Source organism: Scyliorhinus torazame, chromosome X (assembly GCF_047496885.1).
Source record: "Scyliorhinus torazame isolate Kashiwa2021f chromosome X, sScyTor2.1, whole genome shotgun sequence".
Taxonomy (NCBI): Eukaryota; Metazoa; Chordata; class Chondrichthyes; order Carcharhiniformes; family Scyliorhinidae; genus Scyliorhinus; species Scyliorhinus torazame.
In genome coordinates, this window is record NC_092738.1 from 19,845,196 (window position 1) to 19,864,516 (window position 19,321).

Consider the following 19,321-nt stretch of genomic DNA (forward strand, 5'->3'; position numbering starts at 1 on the left):
GTAGCACTTGTGCCTCATGTTAAAAGGTTGTGGGGTCAAGTCCCAACTCCAGAAACTGAAGGGCAGAACCTAGGCAAAATCATACCGTGGGAGTGCTACACTGCTAAAAGGTGCTGTCGTCAGATGAGATGTGAACCTGAGGCACCGAGATACCCTCACAAGTGGATATAAAAGGTCCCAAGGCACTTGTTGGATGGAGCGGAAGGGAGTTCTCCCCAGTGTTCTGGTCAATATTTAATCACACAATCGACATCACAAAAAACAGATTATCCGGTCATTCTCACATTGCTATTTTTGGGAGCTTGCTGTGCATAAATTGGCTGCCCGTTCCCTCCATTGAGTGCAGTTTTGGTCTCCTTCTCTGAGGAAGGTTCTTGCTCTCGAGGGAGTGCAGCTAAAGTTTACCAGACTGATTCCTGGGATAGCGGGACTGATGTATGAGGAGAGATTGAGTTGGTTAGGATTGCATTCGCTGGAGTTCAGAAGAATGAGGGGGGATCTCGTAGAATCCTATAAAATTCTAACAGGACTAGACAGGGTAGATGCAGGAAGGATGTTCCTGATGGTGGTTGTGTCCAGAAACAGGGGTCACAGTCTGAGGATATGAGGTGGACAATTTAGGACAGAGATGAGGAGAAATTTCTCCACCCAGAGAGGGGTCGGCCTGTGGAATTCGCGACCACAGGAAGTAGTTGAGGTCAAAACATTGTATGTTTTAAGAAGCAGTTAGATATAGCACGGGCAAAGGGGATCACAGGATATGAGGGAAGGCAGGAACAGGCTATTTAGCTGGCCGATCGCAATGAATGGTGGAGCAGGCCCAAAGGGCCGAATGGCCTCCTCCTGCTCCTATTTTCTATGTTTCTATTCCTACAGTGTTGTGAAGCACTTAGCGATTTACTCATGAAGTACAAGCCTTTCTTTATTTTCTTCCCGTCTCTCGTTTAGTGCTGAATGATGGACAGCTTTCTGCGCAGTTTCACACTCGCCTGAAATGGGCCCCAAAATGTTCAAATTCATTTCATACAGAGTGTTTACAAAAAAGAAAGAGAAAATGCACTCCTCCCATCGGGCTGTGGAGGCCTCAGATGTCAAAGGTCAGTGTGCTATTTAGAATTTTCTTGACTATTGAGTTTCTGAACATCAGAATAATGGGAAGACTTCATATGGAAATATTAACTCAAATTTGTAAAAGATTCATAGCTGGTCGCTGTTTCAGCTGCATGTGTGTCAGGTTTGATGAGCTGTTTCACAGAAGAAACCTTTGATCTTTGACAAATTTGTATTGATTTTAGGATTTCCGTCAATCTTTGGGTTCCTAGTTTTCACAGACAGTTTCGATGCCAGTCCTGAAAATGATAGCTTATACGCAGGTTTTCCTTTTTTCATGTGGCCTCAGAGGGCCATAACTGACTGCAAAGGGATGAGGTAACTGCTTTGAGGAACATTTTCTGCCAGCTGACCATTGACCCCTAAAGGTGAGGCCCCGTGCAGTGGTTGGTCTTCACAGGCACCAGCTGCCCTCCGGCATCTCTCCTAAGTGGGCATTTACTATGTGCCAGCTTTTGGGTATCATGTGGGTACTCAACCAGGAGAGACTCATCTGATGCCCGCAGGCGTGCACACGCACACACACAATTATAATAATAATCTTTATTGTCACAAGTAGACCTACATTAACACTGCAATGAAGTTACTGTGAAAAAATCCTAGTCGCACCCTACGCTGCCTGTTCGTTTCGACATAGGTAGAGCCACTATCGTTGATAGTAATCATGGGCGGCATTCTCCGATCCCCGCCGGGTCGGAGAATCGCCGGGGGGCGGCGTGAATCCCGCCCCCGCCGGCCGCCGAATTCTCCGGCACCAAATATTTGTTGGGGTTGGGAATCGCGCCGCGCCGGTTGGCGCGCCGCCCCCACCCCCCCCCACCCCCCCCCAGCGATTCTCCGGCCCGCGATGGGCCGAAGTCCCGCTGCTGTCATGCCAGTCCTGACGGTGTGAATCAAATCACCTACCTTACCGGCGGGACTAGCGGCACGGGCGGGCTACGGGGTCCTGGGGGGGGCGCGGAGCGATCTGGCCCCGGGGGGTGCCCCCACGGTGGCCTGGCCCGCGATCGGGCCTACCGATCCATGGGCGAGCCTGTGCCGGGGGGGCACTCTTTTCCTTCTGCCTCGGCCACAGCCTCCGCGATGGCCGATGCGGAAGTGACCCCCCCCCCGTGCATGCGCGGGGATGACGTCAGCAGCCAAAGGCCTTTCCCGCCGGCGGCGCGCCAATCACTCCAGCGCGGGCTGTTCGATTCCCCGCTGGGTCACTGTCTGTGTGGAGTCTGCACGTTCTCCCCGTGTGTGCGTGGGTTTCCTCCGGGTGCTCCGGTTTCCTCCCGCAGTCCAAAGATGTGCAGGTTTGGTGGATTGGCCATGTTAAATTGTCCCTTAGTGTCCAAAGATGTGCAGGTTAGGTGGATTGGCCATGCTAAATTGTCCCTTAGTGTCCAAAGATGTGCAGGTTAGGTGGATTGGCCATGATAAATTGTCCCTTAGTGTCCAAAGATGTGCAGTTTAGGTGGATTGGCCATGATAAATTGTCCCTTAGTGTCCAAAGATGTGCAGGTTAGGTGGATTGGCCATGTTAAATTGTCCCTTAGTGTCCAAAGATGTGCAGGTTAGGTGGATTGGCCATGCTAAATTGTCCCTTAGCGTCCAAAGATGTGCAGGTTAGGTGGATTGGCCATGATAAATTGCCCCTTAGTGTCCAAAGATGTGCAGGTTAGGTTATGGGGATAGTGTGGCGGAATGGGCCTGGGTAAAGTGATCTTTCAGAGGTTCAGTGTGTGGTGTTCTTTGTGTTTCTAATTTTAGGATGGTTGGCGTAGTGTTCACATGCAGGAACCACTAATTGGCTTTAAATTTTACAAAAATTTATTATCGCTACTAATTTGGATTCAACAGTTACTCCCAGATAATACACAATTGTTAAGAAACATATAATCTGCACTCATTTACTACTAATCTCTACACTATAACATTAACCATGATCTACTCTCACTCACACTATCTTTCCTTCAGTCTGTCCTCTAGCCTTCTCCTCAACCTCTCTCCTGATGCTTAGCATCGATGCCTGACACACTTGTACATCGAGCTCCCTCGAGTGGTTGAGTTAGACATTTCATTAGCCCTTGCAGTTCTTACATTTATGATAATGTCACACAATGCAGATCCGATGGGTCGAATGACTCCTTGTTCACGGAAGAAATTGCTCTATGTGTCAGGATTGTTTTTATAAAGATGTCTCAAAGGATTGTAATAGCACAGGTCAAGGGCAAACCAGCAGGCAAAGGTTAAACATATACCAAGGGAAAACCAGCAAGCAAGGGGTTAAAGTCACCCACATTGGAAATGATTTAATCATCTCACAGAGCATTTGAATATGAAAAAGGAAACACAGGAGGTCCCAGTAAGTCTATGGGATCCACTGTCCAACACATTCACACCTCTTATGTTAAATATGTTGAGCACAAACCCATGAGATTGTTAGGAAACATTGTATTCTTTAATCGTTTTCCCATTACGGGGACCAGAAAATATGCATACTGATCACTTTGTATTGTTCCGTATGATTCAGTAACGTCAATACCTGCTTGTGACTCCGAAGAACTTTAAATATATATGCATGTAATTCTGAGGACAGGCAGAGCTGACTTTTGCAACCTACAGGATAGTCGCAGAATCTATCTCTCCTGTGTGCACACAGTTTTTCCGAATTAAACAAAGTTTTACCAACACCACGCGGTCGAGCACAGACTTTGAGGTTTTTCTTCCCTCCAACACTGCTTCTGCATGAATCATGGATTCTATGATTCAGCTGCCATGGTGGGATTTGAACCAGTGTGCCCAGAGAATTAATCTGAGCCCCTGGTTGACCAATCCAGTGTTGTTCCACTGCCTCACCATCATTTCCTGTGTAGAGATGGTGACAGGAACAAAACTTGGACCAGGAGAAGACTATATAATCTATCAAACTCACTCTTTTAACAAACCATATCTAGTCCACTCAATGATTTGATCCCACCCTATTTATCTCCTCTCCGAAAGCAAAATTCTCCAGAAATGCTTTCTGGTCCTGAGAAGTACTTCTGCGTGACCTATGCCAAGGGAGCTAATGAGACAATGCGATAAAACTCCTGTACAAAATTTCCTACCAAATGCACTATGATGCCATGAGCTAAGGTTTGCTCCTGTACAGTTAACATTCCAAAGACGACAAATTATACTAATAGCTTCTGTACAATAAACAAAATCAATACACACAACAATTATTGATTTGTAACAATGAGTAAAATTCAACCATCTGGAGCTTGCCCTTAATTTTGGTATGAACAGACCATTGGGGTACAATTCTACTCTTATCTGTATGTATTTTAATAAACTAAATGCGTGCAATTAATTATATAGGTCTCTGAATTCTTGGTCCACTGTTTCCATAGAAACCATACACAGCAATGGCCACTGCTGGAACAAAAAGGTTTGAGTCCTTTCCATTTATTAACACTGCTGACAAAGTATGATAATTACTTGGGGAAATTAACATAATAGATCGCTGAGTGTTGGGACGAGGTCATTGAATCTCGCGGGAATCGCGACGCTTGAGACGTCTCATGGGAGGCGGTGGCATAGTGGGATTGTCACTGGTTCTAGTAAGCCAGAGACCCAGAGTACTGCTCTGGGGATCCAGGTTCAAATCCTGCCACAGCAGATGGTGAAATTTGAATGCAATTAAAATCTGGAATCAGGGGCGAAATTCTCCGGAAACGGCGCGATGTCCGCCGACTGGCGCCCAAAACGGCGCAAATCAGTCGGGCATTGCGCCGCCCCAAAGGAGCGGAATGCTCCGCATCTTTGGGGGACGAGCCCCAACCTTAAGAGGCTAGGTCGGCGCCGGACGAATTTCCGCCCCCGCGAGCTGGCGCGGAAATGACATCTCCGGGCGGCGCATGCGCGGGAGCGTCAGCGGCCGCTGACGGCATTCCCGCGCATGCGCAGTGGAGGGAGTCTCTTCCGCCTCCGCCATGGTGCAGACCGTGGCGAAGGCGGAAGGGAAAGAGTGCCCCCACGGCGCAGGCCCGCCCGCGGATCGGTGGGGCCCGACCGCGGGCCAGGCCACCGTGGGGGCACCCCCCGGGGCCAGATCGCCCCGCGCCCCCCCCAGGATCCCGGAGCCCGCCTGCGCCGCCTTGTCCCGCCGGTAAGGTAGGTGATTTAATTTACGCCGGCGGGACAGACCTTTTAGCGGCGGGTCTTCGGCCCACCCGGGCCAGAGAATCGCTGAGGGGGGGCCCACCAACCGGCGCGGCGCGATTCCCACCCCCGCCGAATCTCCGGTGCCGGAGACTTCGGCAACCGGCGGGGGCGGGATTCACGCCAGCCCCCGGCGATTCTCCGACCCGGCGGGGGGTCGGAGAATCTCGCCCCAGATTCCAGCATCTGCAGTAGTTTGCTTTTATCCAGGGTGGCCCCCTGGCTCTACCTCTGGCACCCGGGCACCTTGGCACTGCTAACCTGGAGCCTTAGCACTGCCGCCCCAACACTGCCAGAGTGCCCAGGTGGCACTGCCAAGCTGTAAGGGGCACTGCCAGCGTGCCAATGGCAGGATGCCAGGGTGGCACTGCCAAAGGGTGGGGCCTGAGGGGGCCATACCCATGAAAGGAGGGATAAGGGGGGCTAGAAGGGTGGGTGGGGTGATGGGCTGGTATGAAGTGGCCTCTTAAAGGTTGGGGAGGTTCAAGGTGGGTGCCTTGAAAGGGGGGGGGTGCTGAAATGGGGGGGTGAGAAGGCCTGAAAAGGGGGTGGCCCCTCAGCAGCCCCATCATAGGGTGCCCTCACTTGATGGTGGGGGGTGATATTGCCTGTGGGTGGGGTGTGTGGGGGACCCTCAAGCTCACATAGAGATCGGGTCACCCTTTCAAAATGGCGGCCCGATCTCTGAGGAGTTGAACTACCCAGCTGAAAACATTTTTAGTGGGCTTGACAACCAAGGCCCCAAAAACTGACGAGTGTAGGTGAATACTGATGTGGATCTCACCTAAAAAGCCAGTGGTAAACATCCCGCCAAAATCCCCTCAAAACGACACTTGGGGCTGGATTTTCCCGTCCATTGACCTAGGGCGGGTTCGCCTGTCGCCAGGCGGATGCGGCCGGAGAATCCCGCCCTTAGAAATTGTTTGGTTGAATTCCGCCTACTGGGTTTCATTTTAAATACGAATTTATTCCATTTAATTACATAGAAAAAACATAGAAAATACAGCACAGAACAGGCCCTTCGGCCCACGATGTTGTGCCGAACCTTTGTCCTAGATTAATCATAGATTATCATTGAATCTACAGTGCAGAAGGAGGCCACCCGGCCCCCCGAGTCCGCACCGGCCCCGGTGTTTTAGTTAATTGTTTTAGTTAATTGTAATTTGAACTGGATACTTGAGCTGGCACATTCCAAGGTCCATGTCTACGTGCTGAAGGATGCACAAAAGCTGAGGCAGCCACTACAAAGGGTCAAAGGAGAAAGGTTACTCTCCGACGCCCTCCTGTCATAGTACACCGAGGGACTGGTAACCATGTAAAACCCCTCGGGCTATATGCACCAGCGAACGTTTGACATGAAATTTCAAGGTATACTGTTAATATGACTTGCAATTGTAAGCGTAGTGAGACATTTTCATGTACTGTAGTGAAAGGAATTGATCTGTTTTGCATTTTGTGTAATGTTGAATTTGAACCGTTATATAAATGTACTTCAGTAGTGTACTGAAGGAGTGCTACCTTGTCAAAGATGCTGAGCACGGTTTTTCGGGTCCATTCGCCACAGGCACAAATTCCGTTCTGGCCGCTAAATCTTGCGAGAGGACTATAACGGGTCATCCCCGCCCCACTCCCCCAGCTCTCGCACCCCCCTCCCCACCCTCGCTAGTGAGCGATTTCCATCATTAATGTGCAGAATCTGGCACGGGACCCTGCCATTCTGGCCGGCGAGACAGGTGCCACTGGAGACACCCACTCCCACACTTAGTCTGAAAATGGGAGAATTCAGCCCGAGAAACCTGAAAATGGGAGAATTCAGCCCTAGAAACCTGAAAATGGGAGAATTCAGCCCTAGAAACTTGAAAATGGGAGAATTCAGCCCTAGAAACCTGAAAATGGGAGAATTCAGCCCTAAAAACTTGAAAAGGGACAGGAATTGCAGAACTATGTGGAAACAACAATTGGATCTCTCTTTGAAAGAGCCACGGTGGGTTTAATGGTGTTGTTTCATTCTACAATTCTATGATTCATTCTACAATTCCGGGAACGTGTTGCCAGGGGAGGCTGTGGAAGCAGATACATTAACGGTGTTCAAAAGGTATCTTGACAAGTACATGGATAGGATGAGTATAGAGGGATACGGCACAAGGAAGTGCTGAGGGTTTTGGCCAAGGGTGGCATCATGACTGACACAGGCTTGGAGGGCCGAAGGGCCTGTTCCTGTGCTGTATTGTTCTTTGATCTTTGTTCTTTGAAACATATCTGCTTGGCCAACTAACCTGGGCAGAAGTAAACACACTGACCAGGAGAGAGTTTGGTGGTCAGTAAGTGACAGGTAATTGAAACCTGGCTTCACTGGGGGAAATTTGCTAACCCTGTTCTCCCAGCACGGAGGATATAAGATCAATGAATTTTGAGAAAGTTATTTTTGAAAAGAGGGAGCGATTTAAAGGAAGGCATTCCAACAATTAGGAGCGAGCGACATTTGATCTCAAACATTATTCGCCATCCAGATATTATAGCAGGGCTGTTTAGAAAAGCTTTATAAAATTCCACTCCAATGCAGAGAATTTCAAAATGCTATTTTGAAATTGAATAAACCACTCCTACAAAGCACATATGAATATTTCCCCTCCCTTAGGTGTGACGTTTTTGCTCTGAAATATTTATGAAGTTATCACAAGCCCTGTTCTTGCAAGTTAAGATCCTTTTAAATCAAACGTTTGACATAGTTTCCAATTTTTTCCTCCTGATTTACAAGGTTCTTGTACGCCATCTTAAACCTCAGGGGGCATTTGCTGTTCAAATCAAAGTTACAATGTGGTTACAGTCCATTTCAGAGGGAAGAAATGAAGAGAATATTTTAGCCCATCTGACGAACGATTCCATGATGTGAAGAAAAATGCCAGAAATTCACAGTGATGTGCATCCTCAGATATCTAACAGGTACTCCTTTGTCTACTGAAAGATTTGTTGAGCACAATTCAATGAAATCTCAGTTCAATCGAATCGGCTTTTAAGTATTCAGCAGAAATACTTGATGTGCTGAGAAGAGGAAGGTAGGCTGAAATCCAACCCTCCAGAGCTGGTGTCTCTGTAATTTTCACAACAGGTTATTAATAACATGCACATTAACACATTGGCATGTGAGGGCCCTATCTAGCACTTTAACAAAGCTGTTAACCCAGTCCAAATCGTGTTCAAATCATGGAACAAAAGGAGTTCATGTGAATGCTTTCATTACTGAGCATCAGAGGATTATGATGATAGACTTGGAAAAATTAGGACAATATTAACCAGCACAGAGGACGAGCTTCAGAGATTACGTAGAAATGATTAAAAGGGGCAGGGTTCCCTGGTCTCCAAGCCGCGTGTTTCTTGGTGGCGCGCCGTTCGCTGGTGACGGCGGGATTCTGTCTTCCCACTACTTGTCAATGGGGTTTCCCATTGAAGCCATCCAACACCGCTGGGAAACCGGGCATGGGTGCATTGCCGGCGGGAAAAGTGCATCGCAACAGGCAGAGAATTCCGGCCAAGAGCTATAATGAAATATGCAGCAAATACAATTGGTTAACTATCATCTAATTCCTAATCCTCCACTTTAAGTTTCCCCCCACCCTCTATACACACACACGCGCAACAAACAAACACAGAGGGGGAGAGAGGGGTGAAAAATAATAAGTAAAAGGAACAAGAGGGCAGGATTCTCCGACCCCCCACCGGGGATTGTCCGACCCGGCCGGGGGGGTCGGAGAATCCTGCCCTCTTTTGTTGTTTGTCGTGTGTGGAAAGAGCACCCTACTTAAGCCAAAGCCTTCACCCTATCCCCATAACCCAGCAACCCTACCTAACCTTTTGGACACTAAGGGGCAATTTAGCACGGCTAATCCACCTAAACTGCACATGTTTGGACACTAAGGGGCAATTTAGCTTGGCCAATCCACCTAACCTGCACATGTTTCGACACTAAGGGACAATTTAACATGGCCAATCCAACAAACCTGCACATCTTTGGACACTAAGGGACAATTTAGCATGGCCAATCCACCTAACCTGCACATCTTTGGACACTAAGGGACAATTTAGCATGGCCAATCCAACAAACCTGCACATCTTTGGACACTAAGGGACAATTTAGCATGGCCAATCCACCTAACCTGCACATCTTTGGACACTAAGGGGCAATTTATCATGGCCAATCCACCTAACCTGCACATCTTTGGACACAAAGGGGCAATTTAGCTTGGCCAATCCACCTAACCTGCACATCTTTGGACACTAAGGGGCAATTTAGCATGGTCAATCCATCTAACCGACACATCTTTGGACACTAAGTGACAATTTAACATGGTCAATCCACCTAACCTGCACATCTTTGGACACTAAGGGACAATTTATCATGGCCAATCCACCTAACCTGCACATCTTTGGACACTAAGAGACAATTTATCATGGCCAATCCATCTAACCTGCACATCTTTGGACACTAAGGGGCAATTTAGCATGGCCAATCCATCTAACCTGCACATCTTTGGACACTAAGGGACAATCTAACACGGCCAATCCACCTAACCTGCACATCTTTGGACACTAAGGGACAATTTAACATGGCCAAACCACCTAACCTGCACATCTTTGGACACTAAGGGACAATTTATCATGGCCAATCCACCTAACCTGCACATCTTTGGACTGTGGGTGGAAACTGGAGCACCTGGAGGAAACCCACGCAGACACGGGGAGGAAGTGCAAACTCCACACAATCACCCAAGGCCGGAATCGAACCCGGGTCCCTGGCGCTGTGAGGCGTGAGTGTCACCAATTATTTCTATTCGACAAAAACATATATAGACAAGGCCCAGATATGAATGAGAGATGATGGGAGTTCACTGCACACCAAAGTGAGACAATTGGCAGTAGCTCCAATTACGTAAATCACTTCTATTTTAAAATATTTATGATTCCTGCCTTTTTCCCCGGGTGGAACAAACCATTACAAGGGGACATAAATTTAAGGTGAAAGGTGGAAGATATAGGAGGGATATCAGAGGTAGGTTCTTTACCCAGAGAGTAGTGGGGGCATGGAATGCACTGCCTGTGGACGTAGTTGAGTCAGAAACATTAGGGACCTTCAAGCAGCTATTGGATAGGTACATGGATGACGGTAAAATGATATAGTGTAGATTTATTTGTTCTTAAGGGCAGCACGGTAGCATTGTGGATAGCACAATTGCTTCACAGATCCATGGTCCCAGGTTCGATTCCGGCTTGGGTCACTGTCTGTGCGGAGTCTGCACGTCCTCCCCGTGTCTGCGTGGGTTTCCTCCGGGTGCTCCGGTTTCCTCCCACAGTCCAAAGATGTGCAGGGTAGGTGGATTGGCCATGATAAATTGCCCCTTAGTGTCCAAAATTGCCCTTGGTGTTGGGTGGAGGTGTTGAGTTTGGGTAGGGTGCTCTTTCCAAGAGCTGGTGCAGACTCAGGGGGCCGAATGGCCTCCTTCTGCACTGTAAATTCAATGATAATCTACGATTAATCTAGGACAAAGGTTCGGCACAACATCGTGGGCCGAAGGGCCTGTTCTGTGCTGTATTTTCTATGTTCTATGTTAGCACTACATATTAAGTGTGAAGTAATCAGGTGTGGGGCAACATCACTTTGAACTTTCACATTCAAAGCTTCAGTATTTGGGGACAATTTCTTCATAAAACCACTTCTGTGAAGAGGCCTAGCTCTCTGAATTAAGTAGCATTTGTATAACCTTAAAATTGCAAGTCATCTTCAGAAACATGCATCTCATGGCAAAAATGAAGGGAAAATCAAATGAATTGCCTAAACGTTGGCTCAAACCACTCTTAACTCTTTAAGAAGCACATTGTCTTCACCAGTAGAACAGATGGAAGTAGACATGTGAGCCAAATTGGTCGAATGTGGCAAAAAGCTTTGTTTCCACCAAATATATTTTAAAACATATACTGTGGTGTGCATGTTTCTTGTCTATAAGCCTTAGTCCTGTAGTTACAATCCTTGATCATGCTTTTGCATTAACATTTACTACTATGAGGGCGGCACAGTGGAGCAGTGGGTTAGCACTGCTGCCTCACGGTGCCGAGGTCCCAGATTCGATCCCGTCCTGGGTCGCTGTCCGTGTGCAGTTTGCACATTCTCCCCGTGTCTGTGTGGGCCTCACCCCCACATCTGAAAGATGTGCAGTGTAGGTGGATTGACCATGTTAAATTGCCCCTGAATTGGGGGAAAAAAAGAATTGGGTACTTTAAATTTTAAAATAAACAAAGAACATTTACCATTATGAGTTGGTAGGTCAACATTTCCCTTTCACTTTTGTTATGTCAACTGTCACTGTAGTTGCAGATTTTGGCTATTGGCTGTCTCTATGGAGTGAGTATCTAAACCCTCTGAAATTCATTGTTACACACACATACGTTCAGCAAATAACTATGGGAAATTTGTTGCTTGGAGGATTGTAACTAAAATTGAGTCTTGAAAAAGAACAAAGAACAAAAAAGTACAGCCATTCGGCCCTCCCAGCCTGTGCCGATCATGATGCCCTAACTAAAAAAAAACCTTCTGCCCTTATTCGGTCCGTAACCCTCTATTTCCTCCCTATCCACATACCCATCCACATGCCTCTTAGATGTTGCTAATGATCTGCTTCCACCACATCCTCTGACAGCGCGTTCCAGACACCCACCACTCTCTGCGTGAAAAACTTACCCCGAACATCTCCCTTAAACTTTCCCCCTCTCACCTTGAACCTTTGCCCCCTTGTAATTGACACTTCCACCCTTGGAAAAAGCCTCTGGCTATCCATCCTGTCTATGCCTCTCATAATTTTGAAGGCCTCTATCAGGTCTCCCCTCAGCCTCCGTCTTTCCAGTGAAAACAATCCTAGTTTATTCAACCTCTCCTCATAGCCAACGCCCTTGAGACCAGGGAACATCCTGGTGAACCTTCTTTGCACTCTCTCCAAAGCTTCCACATCCTTCTGATAATATGGTGACCAGAACTACACGCAATACTCCAAATGTGGCCTAACCAAGGTTTTATATAGCTGCAACATGATTTCCTAACTCTTGTACTCAATGCCCCGGCTGATGAAGGCAAGCATGGCATATGCCTTCTTATTCAACCTGTGTTGCCACTTTTAGGAAACCGTGGACCTGCATGTCCAGATCCCTCTGTCTGTTAGTGTTACATTTGGCACAGAAGTTAGTTGTCAGGAGGAAGGGTGAGATTTCAAAGTGTCAGTGTAGCTCTTATTTATTGCTCAGAAATATCTGAACACTGTGTCCAATAAGACAATTGTATCGGCAATTCAGAAGTGTTTTAAGAAATGTTAGTAGGTATTCAAAATAATTACACAGCGATGTTTGATCAACCATGGAGGTTTTATGCGCTCGATACATTGTAAACGCTCAATCATCATTTGTTGAAACAAATATATAAACCGATCAGTTCCATTAATGTGTCAGATCGGTAAAAAATTGCAGTGATGTGATCTAACAGTGGATCGATTGTAACCAAAAATAATAGGATTTCTAAGCTGCTTAAAGCCATGATTTCTGATGTAATGTGGAGACTGCCACAGCAAGGTGATGGCACTTGAATCATTGGCAATCATCTATATTTAAAGTCTTTCAAAGGAGATATGAACTTCAAAACAGCTATTTAACAATTATGACAAGCATTGGTTTGGACCCTCTGCAGAGTGAGAAATGTAACAAATATCATTGATCTCTTATGTAAGTGTCTCTCTCACCTCGGAATAATAGGATTGTGGCCTTAAGTCCCACTGCCGAGACTTGAGCTCAAACTCTAAGCTGACACACCAGTGCAGTGCAGAGGGAGTGCTGCACTCTTGGAGAGGTTGGACAGAATTCTCCGGTCCACCAGCCGCGTGATTCTCAGCGGCGCTCCGTTCGTTGGCGGTCGGATTCCATCTTCCCGCCGCTTGTCAATGGAATTTCCCATTGAAGCCACCCCACGCCACCGGGAAACCCACAGGCAGGGATGCACTGAGGCAGGAAAAGATAATCCCAACGGCCGGAAAATTCCAGGCGTTACCTTTTGGATGCTACATCAAATGAAGTCTATCTTCTAAACAGGATGTAAGAAAGTTCTACGGTACTATTTCAAAGCGGAGCTCTCCCTGACGATCTGACCAATTGTAGCCTGCTTTTGTGATGTTGACTGAGGGAGATCTCCAGCGGGATTCTCCGTCGGCGGGATCCTTCGGTCCTCCGGCTGCGCACCCACAGGTTTCCCGGCAGTGTGGGGTGGCCACAATGGGAAACCCCATTGGCCGGCTGCCGGGACGGAGAATCCCGCTGCCGGCGGGGGCGCCACGCCAGAAAACGTGGCTGGCAGACTGGAGAATCCCACCCCTGGTCATTATAACATTACTGTTTGATTGGTTGTCATGTTTCCTTGCATTGCAATAGTTACTACACTTCAATAGCAAAGTACTGTGAGACATACTGAGGCATTCAAAAATGCTAGAAAGATGCAAACCTTTCTGTTTTTCATTTCCAACCAAAACACTACAAAGAGACTGTAATCCCGACTGAAGTAACTCAAAATCTAGGCTTTCCCCACCAAACAAACACCAAACATTCGTCCTTTCTGTTCACTGTCCTTCCATTTTATCCATCTCTTCACTTTGTACCTCGTCTATCTCAGATAGACCGCTGTTTCTGTCCAAGTTCTATATTTGGAATGCATTAGATAAAATGGATGTAAAATGCATTGTGACTTTGTCATGAATACAATAAAATCTGCATTTTACTTGTGATAATTAATTTGCTGGAGCCTAATTCTCCCAAGCCTTGAATATAACCACACAACAGACTCTAATTATGTCAGCGCTGTAACCGTGGCAGCAGTTACTGCTTTTTGGTTACCTTTGTTGATATGCTTTTTTTTCCTGATTGATTTTGAAATGAAAGAAAGACTTGCATTTTTAGAGCACTTTTCACAACCACTGGACATCTCAAAGTACTGTACAGCCAATTAAGTACTTTTGAGTAAAGCAAAGTCACCACAGTCCCAGACCATAGGCTGCTTTCCCCTTTGTGAGGGGGAGAGCTGACTGGTGGAGATTTAACCTGAGGATCACCACACCTCAGGCGAGGGGCAAGGTTGACATGGATAACATGGGCAGCACGGTGGCACTGTGAATAGCACAATTGCTTCACAGCTCCAGGGTCCCAGGTTCGATTCCGGCTTGGGTCACTGTCTGTGCGGAGTCTGCACGTCCTCCCCGTGTGTGCGTGGGTTTCCTCCGGGTGCTCCGGTTTCCTCCCACAGTCCAAAGATGTGCAGGTTAGGTGGATTGGCCATGATAAATTGCCCTTAGTGGCCAAAATTGCCCTTAGTATTGGGATGGTTACTGGGTTATGGGGTTAGGGTGGAGGTGGTCTTTCCAAGAGCCGGTGCAGACTCGATGGGCCGAATGGCCTCCTTCTGCACTGTAAATTCTATGATTCTATGATAAACCTCAGCCGGTACTGTTGTAATGTAGGAAAAGCAGAGGGCAGTTTACACACAGCAAGCTTCCGTTTGATAATGGCAATCTACTGGCCACGCTGCGCCCGAAATGCAGCGCACCACGGCGCAACATGGCCGGTAAATGATGGGAGTCTCCGCTCCCGGGATCTACCCAGCTCGCCGCACCTCGCGAGATCCAACGCAATCTCACGTGACGTTGCGATGTGAAGTGGGTGGAATCACCCACTTCACATTGTGGGTGGAATCACTTTTTGGCAAATCTGTATATTAGCGCAAGACAGATGGTCACACTCGAATATGCAGTTCCCTGAGGTAACTAAGGTGCTGGGATCTATCCCCTTCACCTCGGAGTCCTCGGGCGAGCGCCGTTCAGTACTGGTCTCCACACACGGGGAGCAGAGGGAACGGCACTCGTGGGGGGCTCCCAGGGGATTGGAAGCCCCCAGGGGCATGCCCTCTGGGCAAGGTGATACATTGGCACTGCTAGTGCCACCAGGACACCTTGGCGCTGTCAGCCTGGCACCCTGGTAGTGCTGCGGCCAAGGTGCCAAGCTGTCATTTTTTGCACAGCGGTGATTGGGCAAGGGGTGATGTCTTGCGCAAGCGTGTGGGGTGGGGTGGGGGGGGGTGTGCTGCTGCTGAGGGCCTCCTTACAATGAGATAGGGCTGGGGGGGGGGGTTGTAGGTTGCATCGGGGGTTTGAGAGATTGGGATGCCACGAGCGGTACTTCTCAGTGCAGGAAACAGGACTAAGTGTTCTCGGGCAAGCGTTTCCCGCTGAGGCCCCATATTTAACCCGAGTCATGTTCGATAGCATTGTGTTTCTCGGCGACCATCGCAAGTGCTGGTTGTGCAAAATGTGACCTTAAAATCTGTTTCCATTCTATTGCTTTTGCTTGGTCACCGGGGTTAGATCAATTAGCGAATTGGAAATATCCGTAAATGTAAGATGGTTGCATCAGCCATTTAGGTTGGACGTCCTGTTCTGTAAATTGTATCCAATACTAAATGATGACGTTTACACTTATTGGATGTGTTTAACATTAATACTGTTTGCCAGTGCTGACAAAAGATTATATAGAATTTACAGTACAGAAGGAGGCCATTCGGCCCATCGAGTCTGCACCAGAACATGGAAAGAGTACCCCACCCATGCCCATGCCTCCACCCTATCCCCGTAACCCAGTAACCCCACCTAACCTTCAGGACACTAAGGGACAATTGGTCATGGCCAATCCACCTAATCTGCACATGACTATGGGAGGAAACCGGAGCATCCGGAGGAAACCCACGCAGACATGGGGAGAAAGTGCAAACTCCACACAGACAGTCACCCGAGGCTGGAATTGAACCTGAGACCCTGGAGCTGTGAGGCTGCAGTGCTAGCCACTGTGCCACCGACAGTGGGAGAAATTTGACTTTGACCATTAATGCAAAGACAAGCAACAGCCCGTCCAAATTCCACGACCTTGCAAAGTCAAAATTACTCCCCAGGGTGCTAATTGACTTTGAAATACAAACTCTCATGGGATGCAAAAGGTTCCAGGACTGTGGTACCTATTGGTTGAATGACTTGGACTGAAAAGAATTCAATCTTCATTCAGCTAATTGAGTCAGTTTCATGCTATTAATTTGTCACATCAAATGATTTGGTTTAGGTGACTGTCCATGGTTAATCTGCCATTAATCGAATGCATAAATAATAATGGAGTTCAAATTAAAATGCATTACTTTGATTTAAATTTTCATCATGTTTCAAAGGCGGAATTGTAAAGAGAGGGAGACGTTGGATGCATAAGTGCTTCTATAAATGGGAGTCATGAATGAATATTTGAACAGAACTGATGGTTTGGCCAAAACATTGGATTGCTCAAACGCATTTAGGGCTCTCTGGATAAACTGGGATTTTCACCACTTCGACAGAGGCATGCATCCAGTATCGCACACTCCACACCTGTCTGAATAAGTGTTGTGTTGCTCAAATAGTCATTGATTCTTGAAAAGTGTGAAAGGGCCACTATTATACATGGGCCATGATTGGTTAGTTTGCTGTCATTTCCACTAAGAATTCCTCGGCATTCTGGATGACACTCTCGATTCTAGACGGGAGTGTCAACCTAGATTATAAGACCATAAAACCATAAGACAAAGGAGCAGAATTAGGCCACTCGGCCTATCAAGTCTGCTCCGCCATTCAATCATGGCTGATATTTTCTCATCCCCATGCTCCTGCCTTGGGCAGCACGGTTGGGGCAGCACGGTAACATAGTGGGAGCACAGTTGTTTCACAGCTCCAGGGTCCCAGGTTCGATTCCCAGCTTGGGTCACTGTCTGTGCGGAGTCTGCACATCCTCCCAATGTGTGCGAGGGTTTCCTCCGGGTGCTCCGGTTTCCTCCCACAGTCCAAAGATGTGCGGGTTAGGTGGATTGGCCATGCTGAATTGCCATGTGTTCAAAAAAAGGTTAGGTGGGGTTACTGGGTTACGGTGAGGGTGGAGGCGTGGGCCTGGGTCGGGTGCCCTTTCCAAGAGCTGGTGCAGACTCGATGGGCCGAATGGCCTCCTTCTGCACAGTAGATTCTATGATTCTCACCATAACCCCTTATTGATCAAGAACCTATCTATCTCTGTCTTAAAGACGCTCAGTGATTTGGCCTCCACAGCCTTCTGTGGCAAAGAGTTCCACAGATTCACCACCCTCTGGCTGACAAAATTCCTCCTCATCTCTGTTTTAAAGGATTGTCCCTTCAGTCTGACTGTGTGCTCGATTCCCTTGAGTGGACCTTAAACCATAGCCCTTCTGAATCAGAGGTGTGAAGCGCCTCTGACACCCCCCAAAGAGTTTCAAAGTCCATTGGGCAATGTGCTTGATCAGCCTGTGAGCAGCCCTTGGGAAGAATCCGATTCGATGATCACTTTATGATCGGAGTGTTTTAAATCCCATTGTTTTGGGGGCAAAGCGTTTCACTGAAAGCTATTGCGAGTTGCATCATAAATTGAGATTCACCCTCAAATACCTTCAATGGGAGAGCAATATAAAATTGTCAGCAATATTGAAGCTATATATTCAAGACATTAAATCTTATTGCATTTTTAATAAAACAATCCATTAGTTACTGATTAGATTGCAGGATTTAAGGGTATTACATTCTCAGGGAGGAGTGTACTTTTGTTGATAAAGAAAATACATTGAAAATGTACCTATTTAATACCAATAAGAAGTGTTCAAGGACAGGGGAAATCTGGTCACTTTGCTGGTCAAGCAGATGTCCTATCAACAAGGAACGAGTCCTAAATTTAAATCCGTATCAATTTTCAGTTGACCTTTCCCACTCTCCACTCTTTTCCTGTTCCGGGTCACAACCGGGGCAAAAGAGTAGCTTCTAATACATCAGTCTGTATCATGTCCATTTCCCACACATCACACTTATGGGGTGGGATTCTCCGTTCCACCGCACCCGTTTTCTTGGTGCGGCACGCCCCCGCCGGCGGGAAATCCACGAGGTGAGTGCGATGCTGGCGAAGCACAGCATCCCACCGACGGGGAATTCCGCCCATGGTCTCCCTGGATAAGAACTAATAATATTTGGTCCCGAAAGGTAATGAAACATCCCAAGGAACTTCATAGGGGCAATATAAAGCAAAGTATGACATTAGCCACAGAAAGAGATATTGGGCGTGGTTTAATGGGGGAAAAAAAAGAGTCCCGTTTTGGGTGCGTTTAGCCGGGTGTTTCCTGCTGTTTGTATCTCCGAGAACGACTCCGCCATTAAACGGGACTTTGCCTAATTTTTGGGCCTTGGTGAGGAACGCCCTGCCGAGGCCACACTTCGGCTCATTTTCTGCACTGACGAGCTCAGCTCGCTAGTGCAGGAAGAGATCAGGGTGCCATTTTTAAATGCCACCCCAATCTCTCAACCCCACCACTGCAGCCTCCAGATCCCCCCCCAATGCCCCACCTTATCAGTTCGGGAGTCCTCGAGTGTCCCCACACCCTACCTCATAAGGGGGGGTGCCACAGTGCCTGATCCCTGGCATGGACAAACTGGCACATCTGTCCATGCCAGTCTGGCAGTTCCACCTGGGCACCTGGCCGTGCCAAGGTGCCCTGGTGGTGTTGAGTGCCAGGGTACCACCCTGCCCAGAGCCTGACCACACAGGGGCCTCCGAAAGTCTGGGAGACACCCCCTAAGTGCCATTACGCCTGGTCCACGTTTGTGTCAGGGGACAGCTCTTGCTTGCAAAATGATAAGTCAAACCCCTGTAACTGTAGAACCAATTGGGTGCTAATGGAAGTTTACTGTGAGAGGGAGGAACCATTGTTGGAGTTCGTTTATTTTGATGCTCATGGAGGTTTGCGAAAAGAGGGGGTGAAATTGCCAGGACAGAAGTGCATAGTGGTCTCATAATGAAACAGTAACTTGTTTTAGACTGCACATGATTCGCAAGAATCTTTTCCAATGATTTTAATCTCGTCCTTTTGTCTATTTACCTATTA

At 47.6% G+C, this 19,321-nt stretch overlaps 1 protein-coding gene and 1 long non-coding RNA gene across 4 annotated transcripts in view; one reads left to right on the plus strand and one right to left on the minus strand.

The window, feature by feature from the left end:
- asic1b (acid-sensing (proton-gated) ion channel 1b) overlaps positions 1 to 19,321 on the minus strand; it is a 1,118,762-nt gene that overhangs the window by 818,650 nt on the left and 280,791 nt on the right. The gene's annotated exons all lie outside the window — the stretch shown is intronic.
- LOC140405535 (uncharacterized) overlaps positions 1 to 19,321 on the plus strand; it is a 51,777-nt gene that overhangs the window by 20,449 nt on the left and 12,007 nt on the right. Inside the window, exon 2 of the long non-coding RNA XR_011938632.1 lies at positions 949 to 1,097. This is a non-coding gene — a long non-coding RNA (uncharacterized lncRNA). The remainder of the gene's footprint in view (positions 1 to 948; positions 1,098 to 19,321) is intronic.